This window comes from Eucalyptus grandis, chromosome 6, assembly GCF_016545825.1.
Source record: "Eucalyptus grandis isolate ANBG69807.140 chromosome 6, ASM1654582v1, whole genome shotgun sequence".
NCBI classification, from domain to species: Eukaryota; Viridiplantae; Streptophyta; class Magnoliopsida; order Myrtales; family Myrtaceae; genus Eucalyptus; species Eucalyptus grandis.
Window position 1 is genome coordinate 54,002,456 of NC_052617.1, and position 14,721 is coordinate 54,017,176.

The window sequence follows — 14,721 nt, forward strand, 5'->3', positions numbered from 1 at the left end:
TCATCCCTGCATTTATTTATTTATTTTTGCAATCAATTCCATGTGCTTTAAATTTGTCTAATCAAATTCTTCTACTTTCATAAAGTTTCTTATCAAGTTTTATACACAAATCCAATCAAATTTAACTTATATGGTCATTGAAAGACGTCAAGATGTGATACGGATAAAAGATACAGACATAAATGGGAATTTTTTTGTGTATGTGATGTGAATAAAGTGTAGCCAAGGTGGACATCCATGTGGATGACCATGAAGGAAATTTTTCCAAGTCAAGTTATGAGGCAACGTCAGCTGGATTCAATCAATTTGTGTTAGAAGAATTTGATTAGACAATTTGTGAAATGTGAACGGATTTGGTTAGCCAATTGGGTGCAGATGCACTTAATTGGAAAGAAAGTACAGACGAAACGTAGAATTTTTTTCTGAAAAAGAAAAGTGGGAGCAATTAATATACAAAAAATTTAGAAAATTTTTGTTGGATTTGAATAATACACGCACATGCACATGCACATGCACCGTCTTTCCATCTCCTCACTACCCTCCCTTGAGCAAGTTTCAGAACCCTCCATTTGAAAATAGTAAAGTAGTGGAATATTTCACGTGCTATTCATGGGACGCATCAATAAATTCCTCATAAAGTATGAGTATATGATTAATTTATCTTCTTTAATTTGTTTTCAAAAGGAGGTGGGCTGCTCATTCCAAATGAAGGAGCGTTCCACCAAACAAGGTTTAATGGCAATTCCATGGCTCCATCGATGAAAATGGACATTTCAATATTAAAAAAAATTATAATCAAATATTACAAACAATTAATTTAGATGTAATATTAATTTTTTTGTTAAATACCATGAAAATCTTAAATAGGTATATTTATAACAAATTTATCAAAAATAATTTTTTGATCATAAAAACTCTAAACTTATATTTATAACAAACTTATCCCGAACTATTTTCGTGATGTACAAAAGGCTATGCTTGGTAGTCCATACCGAACCATTTCAACAAACAGTTTGTTCATCTGACGACTCTTGAACTCAAATCATACCCTTTCGCCTTAAACCAACTTTTTTTTTTTTTAAACCAACTTCAAACGCAGCAATCTCCACTCAAATATAGATGGTGTAATATATTTTCTTAAGGGCCTCACATAGTAAAAGCATTTTTGAAGGAAACCCATTGGTGACATTAAAAAAAAAAAAATGTAAAACTAGGTATTGTTTAAGCCGAAACAGGCTATTCAAGATGCCGCAAAAGTACGGAGTATTTTGATTTACATTTCCTGTTAATATACGTGAATATTAGTATGTGGTGGAAGTTTCAAGTGTTATGAATATCAAGAAAATTGATTTGCGTAAAGATCAAGATTCAGATTAAGGAACGAATCAATAGCAAAAGATAAAATTAATCCAAATAAAACTAATTTTATTCCTAATCAATTGATCAAGAGCATGGAAACAAGCAGCTCAATTGTTTTGATTCAGGCTATGTTTATTCGATTGACTCTATGAATTATTCTTAAGTGACATTAATCATGCAATATACTCGTTCGGATGATGCACGTCATGGGAACTGCGTGCTGAGATCTCATCAATAATTAAAGATTTGAATTTCTTTTTTGGCGCTGTTGTGGAGTTGTCATCTCAGCAAGCGATTGGTTGTAGGGGCGATGTTATTAATAAATGTTCTGGATCGAGGAATGTTTATGTAATTGTTCTTAATCTTCTATGGTATTAAATAGCATATTTTGGGTCACATAAAAATAAATAACAAATAATTAGAAATTATTTTGGAGTGAATTCTTTTGAGAATATGTGGCTCATAATACATTGTTATCCTCACAATAACCCAAAAGTTGTTATGTTAGCAAAGCCCATTCTAGATTTTCTATTAATTAAGGAACCCCTTTGGATCAATAAGTGTCTGAATGGTAACATTTATGTTCCTCCTGATTTTTGTTCGTTTGTTCCCTAGAACAAAAAAGAACAAAAATCCGTTTGGTAAAACTTTTTTGTTCCGGAAACAATTTCTCTATTTTTTTTGTTTCCGGAACAGATTTGAAACAGAAACAAGAAACAAAAAAAGTAGATTCTTGTTCTTGGAAATAATTTCTAGAAATAAGCTAATTTTATTTTTTATTTTTCTTTTGTTCCTCTTTCTTGCCGCGGCCACCTCCAACCGCCCGAGCCACCACCATCGGCCGCCGCCGCTCATCGCCGCACGATCGCTGGCCGCCAACCATCACCGTCACCATCGACCGCCGCTACACAATTGCCACCTACAGCTCATCGGCCGCCGTCAACCGCCGATCGCCAGCCGCCAGAGGTGCACGGGCAGCCGATGGGCTGTGAGCGGCGGTGACGGTCGGGCTGCCGATCGTGTGGTAGCGGGTGGCGGCGGTTGACAATCCGTGAGCAAGAATAAAAAAAAAAAAAATACAAAAATACAAAATTTTACAAAACGCATTTATATTCTTTTTCTATTTTAAGAATATAAATTTTATATAGTTACCAAACATCTTATTTTACTCAGAAATTATTCTCCGGAGTAGAAATAGAAAAAAAAACTATTTTTGAAAATAAACCATTCCCGGCCAAGAAGCGTTACCATGCGCACCCTAACATATCACGTCTTATCATGAACTTGTATAGCCACACAAATGCATGAATCGTAGGTATCATTCTCCTATAGACTAGTACCGAAAGGAGTAAAAGAATAATAGCAAAGCTGTTGCAGATCTTGGCACTCTTGTTTTTATCAATTTCTTTTCAGGAAGTCCATGAAACTTAGACTATTTCGATTGACTTTCTATTGCACTACTGATTCTGTTATTTACTTCTGAAGATTGCCATGTCTATTTATTAGGCACTGCGTCGCAAATCGTGTGGATGCATGCTTGTTTTTTAATTTATTTTAAGGCAGGAAAAGGAAACAAGTCGAGTGAATTATACACCAGCTCGGTTTCAAGGTATTGATCAATGGATGTTGATTTATTCTGGTTGGAATCACTAGACAAAGATGATGTGGTTAAATCCAAGGGTATATCTGATTGGCCGACTAAGGCCCTGTTTGTTTAATTGTGTTTTCGTCCCCAGAACAAAATTTATGTTCTTTTGTTCCGGGGGAACAAAAAAAGAACATAAATGCATTTGTTTACACTTTTATTCCTGATCCCGGAACAGATTTGGAATAGAAACAAGAAGTAGAAAAAAATTATTTCTTGTTCCCGAACAATTCCGAGAAATAATTTTTTTCTCCTTTTTCTTCTACTTTTTCTTTTCTTTTTTTTTCTTTCTTCCTTTTTCTTTGGCCGGTCGCCAGCCTTGACCACGCCGATGAAAGGCCGACAAGGGCCAATGGCCGACCGACGAGGGCCGGCCAAAAGGAAGAAAGGAAAAGAAAATAAAATATTAAAAAATTAAAATAAACAAAAAAATTATAAAAGTTTACCAAATGTATTTCTGTTCTTTTTCTATTCTGGAAATATAAATTTTATGCAGTTACCAAACGCGTTCTTCTGTTCAAAAATTGTTCCCCGGAATAGAAATAGTTTTTTCTATTTCTGTTCCCGAAAACAATTTTTGAACAGAAATGTTACCAAACGCGCCCTAATAATCTAGAGATTAGAGAACAGCTTTGCTCTGGACATTCTTGATATCATTTAATGCACTACGTTAAAAATGCGACATGAAGATATAAAGAGACGGGAAACAGGAAGTATTGCTCCTAAGAACTTTACGATTCGCGGATAACGTCACTTTGCTGTGCTCAGAGACCTGGGGCTTGCTCTCTCCAAATTTCTTTTTAGTTTCTATTTTTTCTCCATCTACTTCACAAGATGATTGCGTTTATCGACTCTATTGCTAATGGCTTTGCCTTTAGGGTTGCCTCCTCAAGGCTAAAGCTACGTCTATTCTAGGAAAGACGTGGCTAAGAAGGAAGCGGTGCCACTTCGGTGTATGATTTTCTGTTCTCATCTTCCCTTAGAGAGCATCACGACATGGTTTCAAGCAATAGAAAACTTCTAGTACCATGTTATCAGTCTGGCTAATTTAGGGCGCGCATGACAAAATTTCTGTTCCAGAAATTGATTTCTCAATTTCTATTCCCCTGACAAGCTTCTGAGCAAAAAAACCCGTTTGATAACAACTCAAAATTTCTATTTCTGGAACAGAAATCCATTTGATAACAGAATAAAATTTATATTTCTAGGAATATAAATTGATTAGATAACAACATAGGAAATCCTCAAATACAAAATAATAGTCCAAATAATACTAATACTACATAGGAAATCCTCAAATACAAAATAATAGTCTAAATAATACTAATACATTACAAAAGGTAAAAATATAATTTCATGGAATTTACGATTATTATTATCCCTTGCCATTTTATTGGCAATGGTTTTTTTAAGTGTATTTATTTGGTTTTCCTTCTCGGTCAATGTATCGTTTGCAAGCTCATCTTACGTAGGTTCAGACAAGTAAGTTCAGAATAGTGAAACCCCAACCAAGGAAAATAGAACAAATAAATCGCGCACAGAGAGAGAGAGAGAGAGGGGGAGGGGGAAGACCTTGAATCGGAGAGGAAGGAAGGCGCAATCCAAATCCGAACGGGGACACGAACGGAGGAGGTGAGTCCAATGGGGCAACTGAAGCAAATTGGACAGTCTGAGGACGGTGATGGTAAGATGAGCGACGATTTGACCGGCAAGAGGACGGCGACAACGTCGGAGTCAACAGTGGCAAGAAGGATGGATTCAGAGTCGACGGCGAGGATGGAAAGGTTGTTTGGAGTTGATGGCACTAGGGTTTGGTTGAAGCGTTGAGAGGAGAAGGAGAAGCAACGCCCAAATAGAAAAGCCCGTGAACAAAGAAGGATGCCCAAATGGAGAAAAAAAAATAATTTCTATTTTTACCTTACCAAAAAAAAAAAATTATTTCTATTTCAAAACTGAGAAATTAAAAATTTCAGTTTCTGATTTATTCAATTTCTCTATTTCTGGAATAGAAATCTGTTTCGAAAATAGAGAAATCAAATTGCGTTACTAAACAAATTTCCATTCCAAACTATAAATTTTATCATGCGCGCCTTAGTAGACAGGTGGTGCCCACCGACGCGAAATTCTCCGGCCGCCATGTCACTTTGCCCTTCTACACGGAATCCTACTTTTTAGAATGCATTGACACGAGAGGAAGCCGAGTGGGCAGTCAGATTTTTCCATCGAAAGGATTAACTAAAGTTCTGGATGATTGAGTCTGACTTAATTTAATTGTGAAGAATTGTGAAAGATACAAAATTATCTGTCTATCCTGCATATTTACTGCTTTTCCCATGAGGCACGTGACGACTAGTTCTGTATCCGACGAAAGGAGCGCGCGATGACAGCAGTGGATCAGAGGGAGAATTACCAAAAAAGTCCTAAACTTATTGTAATTGTGCCAATTCAGTCCAAAACTTTTTTTTTTTGCCAATTTAGTCATAAACCTTTTATAAATGTGCCAATTCAGTCCTTCCGGCCAAAATTGGCCGACCGGAGCTGACGTGGACGCCGGCCGGAGACAGTGCCGGTGAACCACTTTTTAATAATTTTTTTTCGATTTTTTCGAATTTTTTTTTTTTTTTTGATTTTTACCTCCTTCTTCCTGCCGGTGCCGGCCGGCTTAGGGTCGGCGGGCGACCTCGCCGGCCGGCGAAGGCGAGCCTCGCCCGACGTGGCGAGGCCGCCGTCGCCCAACCAAGGCGAGGCTCGGCCTCGCCCAGCCATGGCGAGGTCGAGCCTCGCCGAGATCCGGCGACGGCGGCCTCGCCTTCACCGGTGAGCAGGCGGGCGAGCCTCGCCCAGACGGCGAGGCGGCCGTCGCCCGCTAAGCGAGGCTCGGCCTCGCCCGGCCATGGCGAGGAGCCTCGCCGGATCTGGCGACGGCGGCCTCGCCGGCCACTAGTAAGGCCAGAATTGATCCGCGAGGCTCGCCTCGCCATGGCCGGGCGAGGCCGAGCCTCGCTTGGCCGGGCGACGGCGGCCCTCACCGTCGCCGGGCGAGGCTCGCCGCGCCCGGTGGCCGGGGGCGAGCCTCGCCGGGTGGCGGCGAGGTCAGCCTCGCCGGCCGGAGGAAGAAGGAGGTAAAAATCAAAAAAAAAAAAAAAATCGAAAAAAAAATCGAAAAATTAAAAAAATCGAAAAAAATTAAAAATTATTTAAAAATTGGTTCGCCGGCCAGCTGTCTCCGGCCCGGCGTCCACGTCAGCTCCGGCCGGCCAATTTTGGCCTAAGGACTGAATTGGCATATTTATAAAAGGTTTAGGACTAAATTGGCAAAAAAAAAAAGGACTGAATTGACAATTGCAATAGGTTTAGACTTTTTGGTAATTCTCCCGTGGATCAGTAGGGATGATGGCCACATACATCTTCTACAGATGGCGTGGAGCATTTCTTTGCTGTTTTCCGTCTCTAGTTTCAGAAAATGATGCACTGGTCCACGAATAAGATCATGCTTTTGAATGACATGTACATGTCGTTACGTACTCAAAACTCACTAAACTTTATTAGATGCCCACTTTGGACTGTAGAATTGTGCTGCACAAGCTTGCGAAAGACTAACAATTAAAGCCCTTTCACCCATATTTATCTGCATTAAAGAACTACCATATTTTCCCCTAATCTCAATTAACACAATATACATTTGAATAAGTATATGACATTAAACGCCGGTTTCAATTCTTTACTATATACATGGAGGTTCTAAAATTTAGAACTAAATTTCCGGTCAAAATTTTTGTCAAATTCAAACAAAAAGACTATATCAATAAATCATTAAAAAGTTTACATTTAAATTGATAAAATTGAAAAGTTTAAGATGAAATTGGATGCCTGCAATAAATATTTAAGAACTTTTGAATTATTTTTCCCAAAAATTTAATTTCAGGACTCCTTTTGTCAATATTCTTCGGTTCTTCAAAATAACTGAGGCACCTCAGCCTTAAGATAAGTATTTAGGGATATTAACGCATTCCATCTTTAGATGAGTGAAGAACAGATCAAGAGAAAGATTGCTTATTGGAGATCGGAAAATATATATGGAACGGAAAACGAGAGAGCCTTACTAGTTTCAGGGACAAATATTTTCTACCGTATTTGGCTCCCATTTTCTGGTTGCTTCGTAGGGATTGCGTAATTGCTTCTCCGGGGAAGAAGCATAGGCACTAGCTATGCACCATTCATCGTTCCTGTTATAAGAGCGAACCTAAGAAATGAGATGCACAGAACAATTTGCAAGACAAGTCATTTCATAAGTTAAATCACCCAAGACAGCAATCTTACACAGTGGTCCAAAGAATTCCAATTAGGCAACTTAAAAAGAAAGGTAAAATAAATATTTTTGCAAATCACAGTATACCGCCATAACTCCCACAGCTCTTGTGCTGTCTAGGAACAACCAGATTTGTCACTTCGGCAAGCCGCACCTATCCAAATAAAATCTATGAGACTCACCACTTGTGTACTCTTTCGACAGGGCATCCCTTGAAAGGATCATTAACTATAAGCTCAGCCTTTGTTGAAGCTTTCGGGTGGCCTGCTAAAAGTTCAGTCACTCCAAGCAGAACCCAAGAGCTAATTGCTTCTCTAGCGCAACTGCCTCCTCAAGAAGAAACATAAGCAGGGGAAGCACACTTTTCAAACTAAAACAATCAGAGCTGAACCCACTATTTCAACACTCTTGAGATGATTTGCCACACATGGAAAACTCTTCCTTTATGAACGCCAAAATAACTCATCATCAAAGATAAAACAGTCCAGAAATTCGTTGCCAACCTGAAGTGCAAATAAACATCAACCATGTTATGTAGCCCACTTAAACATAGATGGCAAATGGACGGAGCAACTTCGGTGGAAAGCACTAAAGTTACTTATCTACCTCACGACAGTTAGGGATAGATTTTTGACAAATTGAATGAATCAATTTCATTGTCAGCATTAGGATAATCTATTCACTATCACTTTGTGAATGCATGAGTCTAGGTGGGTGGATTGGTTGGTGTTCACTAGTGTCCCAACTTTTGTATGATAACCGGGAGAAACGGTTGAATTGCAAATTGCAATTGTTTCTAAAACTGGCAATGCGGTATGAAAAACTTGAATACAGTGCTGCTATTTCTCTTGTTAAAAAGCACGAATGAGAAAGTTTAGAGCTGCCTTCTACGAACAAATCCACTATCTTACTCAAGCACAAGCAGTAGTTAAAGACGATTCCTACCTCAAAGCTAAAGATATTTGTCCTGCGCACCATAAACTTATCCAAGCAGGGCGAACTTTCTAGCAAGTATGCAATCCCTGGACCTCCAAATTACTAAATGATGTACGTAATTTAAGATTCTGCCACTTTGATGTTAAAGAAGGCAGTTGAAGAGGCGGTCCATTGTTAGAAAATAGTAAAATTGGTTTTGTGTTTTGACTAGCTTATTTGTCTTTTAATTGTTTTTGGCTGTGTGTGTGAGAGTGTTTTGTGAGAGAGTGAGATTTTAGAGAGAGTTTTAAACTTAGCAAAGTTAGTGTGTACTCTCTTAAGCTTTTACAAAGGCATATTGTGTAATATAATCTCTCTTTGTGTGTGCACTCTCTCCCTCCAAGTCCTTTTGATTCCAACAATTGGTATCAGAGCTAGCAATGGCATCCACTAGTTCTGTTCAGTTGCAACTTCCGAAGTTGAACGGAAAAAATTACAACAACTGGTCCGTCCAGATGAAGGTTCTATTCAAGTCCCAAGATTTGTGGAACCTGGTGGAGAACGGCTACACCGAAGTAGCTGATGTTGAAGAATTCAATGCTTTGAGGAAGGAGGAGAAAGAAGCGTTGGTGGAATCTCGAAAGAAAGATCAGAAAGCATTATATGCGATCTTTCAAGTTGTGGAGGAGACGATATTTGAGAAAATATCGAGTGCGGAGACAGCGAAAGAAGCGTGGGATATATTGCAAAAATCCTACAAAGGTGATGATCGTGTCGTGGGGTGCGGCTCCAAACACTTCGAGGAGATTTTGAGTCTTTACGCATGAATGACTCAGAATCTATCTCGGCTTACTTTGATCGTGTACAAACCATCGTTAACCAACTGAGGGCTAATGGTGAAGAGCTCCAAGATGTACGAGTCGTAGAAAAAATCTTGAGGTCTTTGACTGAAAGATTTGACTACGTGGTTGCGGCGATCGAAGAAGGCCAAGATATATCAACCATGACGTTGGAGAGGTTGATGGGTTCATTATGTTCGCATGAGCAAAGAATGAACCGGAAGTCTATCGCTTCGACCCGAGCAAGCACCGCAGAGTCGGGTCACTCAATCAAATCGAGGAGGTCATCATGGTGGTCGAGGTCGTGGAGGTCGTGGAGGTGCCTGAGGTAGAGGTGGAAATCTGAATTCCACTAAAAGATATCAAACACGTGACAAATCAAAAGTCAAGTGTTTTAGCTGTAACAAATTCGGACATTACAAATCCGAATGTCGAGCAAACAGGGGGCAAGAGCAGCCAGAATATGTGCACGCTGTCGATGCAAATGAAGGCGTGGTGTTAGCATGCCAAATGGATGACTCAAGTACCATGGACACAAAAACTTGGTACCTTGATACTGGGTGCAGCAATCACATGTGTGGTCAAAAGGAGCTATTTTCGAAGTTAGATGAGACGGTTCGTGGTGAAGTCAACTTCGGAATAAATCCAAAATTCTCGTGATGGGCAAAGGTAACATCGATATCAACTCAAAAGATGGTACTAATGTTACTATTGCAGACGTTTACTTTGTGCCGGGACTCTTTTGGAATTTGCTGAGTGTTGGGCAACTATCTGAAAAAGGCCACAAAGTTAACATTGAAAATGGTGTGTGCACCATTAGAGGCGCAAACAATAAGTTGATTACAACGACACGAATGACGAAGAACCGGATGTTTCCTCTATCCCTTCAGACGAAGACTCTATTGAATTTCCAAGCAACGACAAAAGATAGCAAGTGGCTATGGCATCTTTGGTTCGGTCATCTAAATTTTCGTGGACTTAAATTACTAGTCCAGAAAAAGATGGTGACTGGCATGCCCTTGATCGACGCTCAGACCGCTCATGTGAAGGATGTCTCGTTGGAAAGCAACATCGGAAATCTTTTCCAATTGGGAGAGCTAGAAGAGCCAAGCAACCTCTGGAGTTGGTACATACAGATATCTCGTGGCCCTATTGAGGTGGAATCATTTGGACAAAAAGGTACACGCTAATTTTTGTCGATGATTTTACTAGAAGAACATGGGCTTATTTTTTGAGAGAAAAATCCGAAGCTTTTGGCAAATTTAAAGAATTCAAAGTCTATGTTGAGAAACATAGTGGCTTTAATTTAAAGACATTGAGATCGGATAGAGGTGGAGAGTTTACTTCCAATGAATTTGACAATTATTGTAAAATTCATGGAGTGAAACGTCGGTTGATCGCTAGCTATACTCCTCAAAGAAAACGGTATAGCAGAAAGAAAGAATAGAACAATTTTTGAAATGGCAAGAAGTATGCTAAAGGCTAAAGCATTACCGAAGAAGTTTTGGGTGGAAGCCGTTGCTTGTGCTGTATTTGTGTTGAATAGGTGTCCAACAAGGAGTCTTCTTGGAAGAACTCCAGAAGAGGCTTGGAGCGGCAACAAGCCAGATGTTTCGTTCCTACGGGTATTTGGGTGTGTAGCATATCCCCATATACCGGACGAACGAAGAAAAAAGTTGGATGATAAAAGCGAGAAGTGCATTTTCATTGGATATAGTAATGTGACTAAGGGTTATAAGCTATATAATCCTGTCACGGAGAAGGTAATTATTAGCAGGGATGTCCAATTTTTTGAAGATGAAGCCTGGGACTGGAATCAAAAGGCTGACCAGAAAGACATTCCTATGGAAGATGAACCATTGATGAGGGAGACCGAAGAATCTTCAATTGAAGATCCATCACTTTCACCTGGTAGTTCATCCTCCTCACCAGCAACGACTGTAGAACCATTGATTCGTCGTTCACAACGACCGCAAAAGACGCCAGTAAAATTCAAGGATTATGTGGTCACAATAGTTGATCATAATGACAGTGACGAAATCACTGATGAAACAATGGTAAACTTTTGTTTATTTACCGAATGTGACCCCATATCCTATGATGATGCAGCAGCAGATGAGAAGTGGAACCAAGCAATGGATGAAGAAATCCACTCCATTGAAAAGAATGACACGTGGGTGCTAACTTCTTTACCACCTAGTAAGAAGCCTATAGGTGTCAAGTGGGTGTACAAAACGAAGTGCAAACCCAACGGTCAGGTGGACCGTTACAAAGCTAGACTGGTGGTGAAAGGCTACAAGCAAAAGCCAGGTATTGATTATTTTGAAGTATTTGCACCGGTGGCTCGAATGGATACCATTCGAATGATCTTGGCACTTGCAGCTCAGAACCGTTGGAAAATCCATCAAATGGATGTGAAATCGGCATTCCTTAATGGTTTTCTTGATGAGGAAGTATATGTGGAGCAACCACAAGGTTATGTGAAGAAAGGGCGTGAAAATCAAGTTTATAAACCGAAGAAAGCGTTGTATGGGCTAAAACAGGCACCTCGAGCTTGGTACACGAGGATTGATACTTACCTTTGGAGCATGGCTTTCAAAAGTGCCCTTATGAGCATACATCGTATATCAAATCAAATACTAACGGCGATATTATAATTATTTGCCTTTATGTTGATGATTTGATATTTACAGAAGCATGAGAAGATGTTTGCTGAATTCGGGAGGCCATGACAAGTCAATTTGAGATGACAGATTTGGGATTAATGTCCTATTTTCTGGGCCTTGAAGTGAAGCAGACAAATGAAGGCATATTTGTTTCACAGCAGAAGTATGCTAATGATATTTTGAAGCGATTCAATATGGAAACGCTCAAATCAATTCGAACTCCCGTAGCGAACGGTTGGAGTTGAAGAAAGAAGGAACCGGTGAACTGGTAAATCCCACTTATTTCAAAAGTATTGTTGGCGTTTAAGATATTTGGCTACCACTATGCCGGATATAACTTATGGCGTGGGAATTATTAGTCGGTTTATGGAGAAACCATACTAGTCACATTTGCAAGCAGCAAAAAGAATTTTAAGGTATGTCGGTGGAACTCGTGATCATGGAATTTCATATTCTTACACCGACAACTTCGCTTTAGTGGGGTATACGAGAAAGGTGATTGGGCGGGGATACTTGAAACACGAAAGAGCACTTCGGATATGCGTTCTTTCTTGGATCGGGAATAATTTCTTGGTCATCAAAGAAACAACAAGTTATTGCACTCTCAACAACCAAGCGAGAATACATTGCGTATCTTCAGCAGCATGTCGGGCGATGTGGCTTCGAAGGATGTTTTTGAGCTTATGCATGAACAAAAAGGTCCTACTAAATTGATGTGTGATAACAAGTCAGCAATTGCATTGGCCAAGAATCCTGTATTTCATGGCAGGAGCAAACATATCGACATCAAGTATCATTATATTTGTGAGCTGATTAAAGAATGTGAGATTGAACTTGATTTCTGTAAATCCGAAGACCAGATTGCAGATATTTTGACAAAACCATTGAAGGCGGATCTGTTCGAGAAATTGAAGACAATGCTTGGTGTCGTAGTCTTACAAAATCAATTTTAAGGGAGGCTGTTAGAAAATAGTAAAATTGGTTTTGTGTTTTGACTAGCTTATTTGTCTTTTTAATTGTTTTTGGCTGTGTGTGAGAGTGTTTTGTGAGAGAGTGAGATTTTAGAGAGAGTTTTAAACTTAGCAAAGTTAGTGTGTACTCTCTTAAGCTTTTACAAAGGCATATTGTGTAATATAATATCTCTTTGTGTGTGCACTCTCTCCCTCCAAGTCCTTTTGATTCCAACATCCATTCCCTCGCATAACTGATAGAACCTACAACAAAAATGGAACGTGAATAAAGACGCATAAACACACGGAGTTAGGGCTATTTTTTAGCTTCTACTTTCACAGAGGAAAAAATATATATATGTGGTAGTAGGAAAGTCCAACCTTTTTAATTTGTATGCGCAGCATTATAGGTTACGTAACATAAGAGACTTAATCTTCCTCCTCACGAAAGGAAAATAATGAGACACTCCCGGTACCGCAAAAACAGCCATTAGGGAAAAAGGGCATGTTATCATGAAGGGGAATGAGAAAACTTAAATGCAGGATGAGAAAGAAAAATTTCGCAGTACCAGCTCCCCATAGTGACTGAAGGTACCAGCTCCCATAGTGACTTTCGGAACATGACGCAGCTTATGGAGAAGATTCCACAACAGGCCGACGTACTTTGAATAAGAACGGCAATAAATAAGGCACAGGACAAGATCAAGCTCAACTCCAACCAGGGAAGGTATTTCCTCGAATGTGATGAAGTTCGAGCAAGAGAAACCACCCAATAGACGCAGCACAAGCAAACGAGGAGCCCAAAGTTTAAACTTTGATGATCTGCAAATACAAACAGAACAATCATCAATCACCAACTCTCTCAAGGTAATGGATTTTATGTCGATGTCAGCCATACTCCAGCAATCACAAGAGATTCTAGAACAGGGCTCCCACTCAAGATTTTCGCGATCAGATTATCGCCCAAGTCCATGTCTCTCATGCACAGCATCTTCAGCGAAGACAAACCGGCTGACCAGAACTTACACCGAGCCACCTGCAAACTCACTAGTGAAGTGCACCCATCCAAAAGCGGTAATTTACGTAAGCATAGCAACTAGTCTTCAAAGAAACATCGAGCACGCCGTTTCTGATGGCAAATCGAAGCCCCGGATAAATTTGCCGACGCCAGTCGTCAAGGGAGAAAGCTTCAAGGTGGAATTTTTCTACCTTCGGTGCCGTGGAGCGATTCAGCGCTTCACTAACGGAGGAGACGAATTGCTTGCGACTCTGAGGGCTGTCGAAATAGGGGAGGGAGAGATTGAAGTAGGGAGTGGAGGTGGAAACGGAGCGCCATCGCCTGGAGAGAGTGCGGGACCTGACGACGTCCTGAAAGCTGAGAAAGAATAAGATTTCGTGGATTTTGGCGTCGGGCAATTCGCTGATGAAATCCTCCTGAACGTGATCCTCTTCCTCGCCTGCCCCGTCTCGTTCGCAAGGAAGATTTGCGGTTCCTTCTCTCTTCGGTCGCCATCTCCCAGCCACCGACATGACGGAGGAGGTTTCAGCGGGCGACAGCGACGGCAGGGTTCGATTATTTTAGAGTAATGCTCGGGTAAGGGCACCGTCCCCCTTAAACAAGAGACGGTGCCTTCCCTGCCAAGTGATTTCCCAAGGATACCGGTTAAATTGCTTAGCCGATTTCATTCGAAAATTAGGACGGAAATATCCCTTAAAAGGATGATAGTGAGATTCCTTATATGATAAAAATTAAATGAGGAAAATGATTAAAGTGAATAAAACCAATAAATACCTATTACAATATAAAATTTATGATTCGTAATTATTTACATGATCACTAATTAAGTTTTACCATAATCAAGAGCTCAAATTGAGCAACTATGATCTCAACTTTCATGACTCAAAAGGATCTATAGGACACGACAGTTGCAAGCTTTGCGACTCAAATCCATTGTTGTTTGTTGCAGCTCAAATTAAGCATTCATGGCTATGAGCTCGTATCCTAAAATATTTTTCCTTTTCTACATATATTTTATGG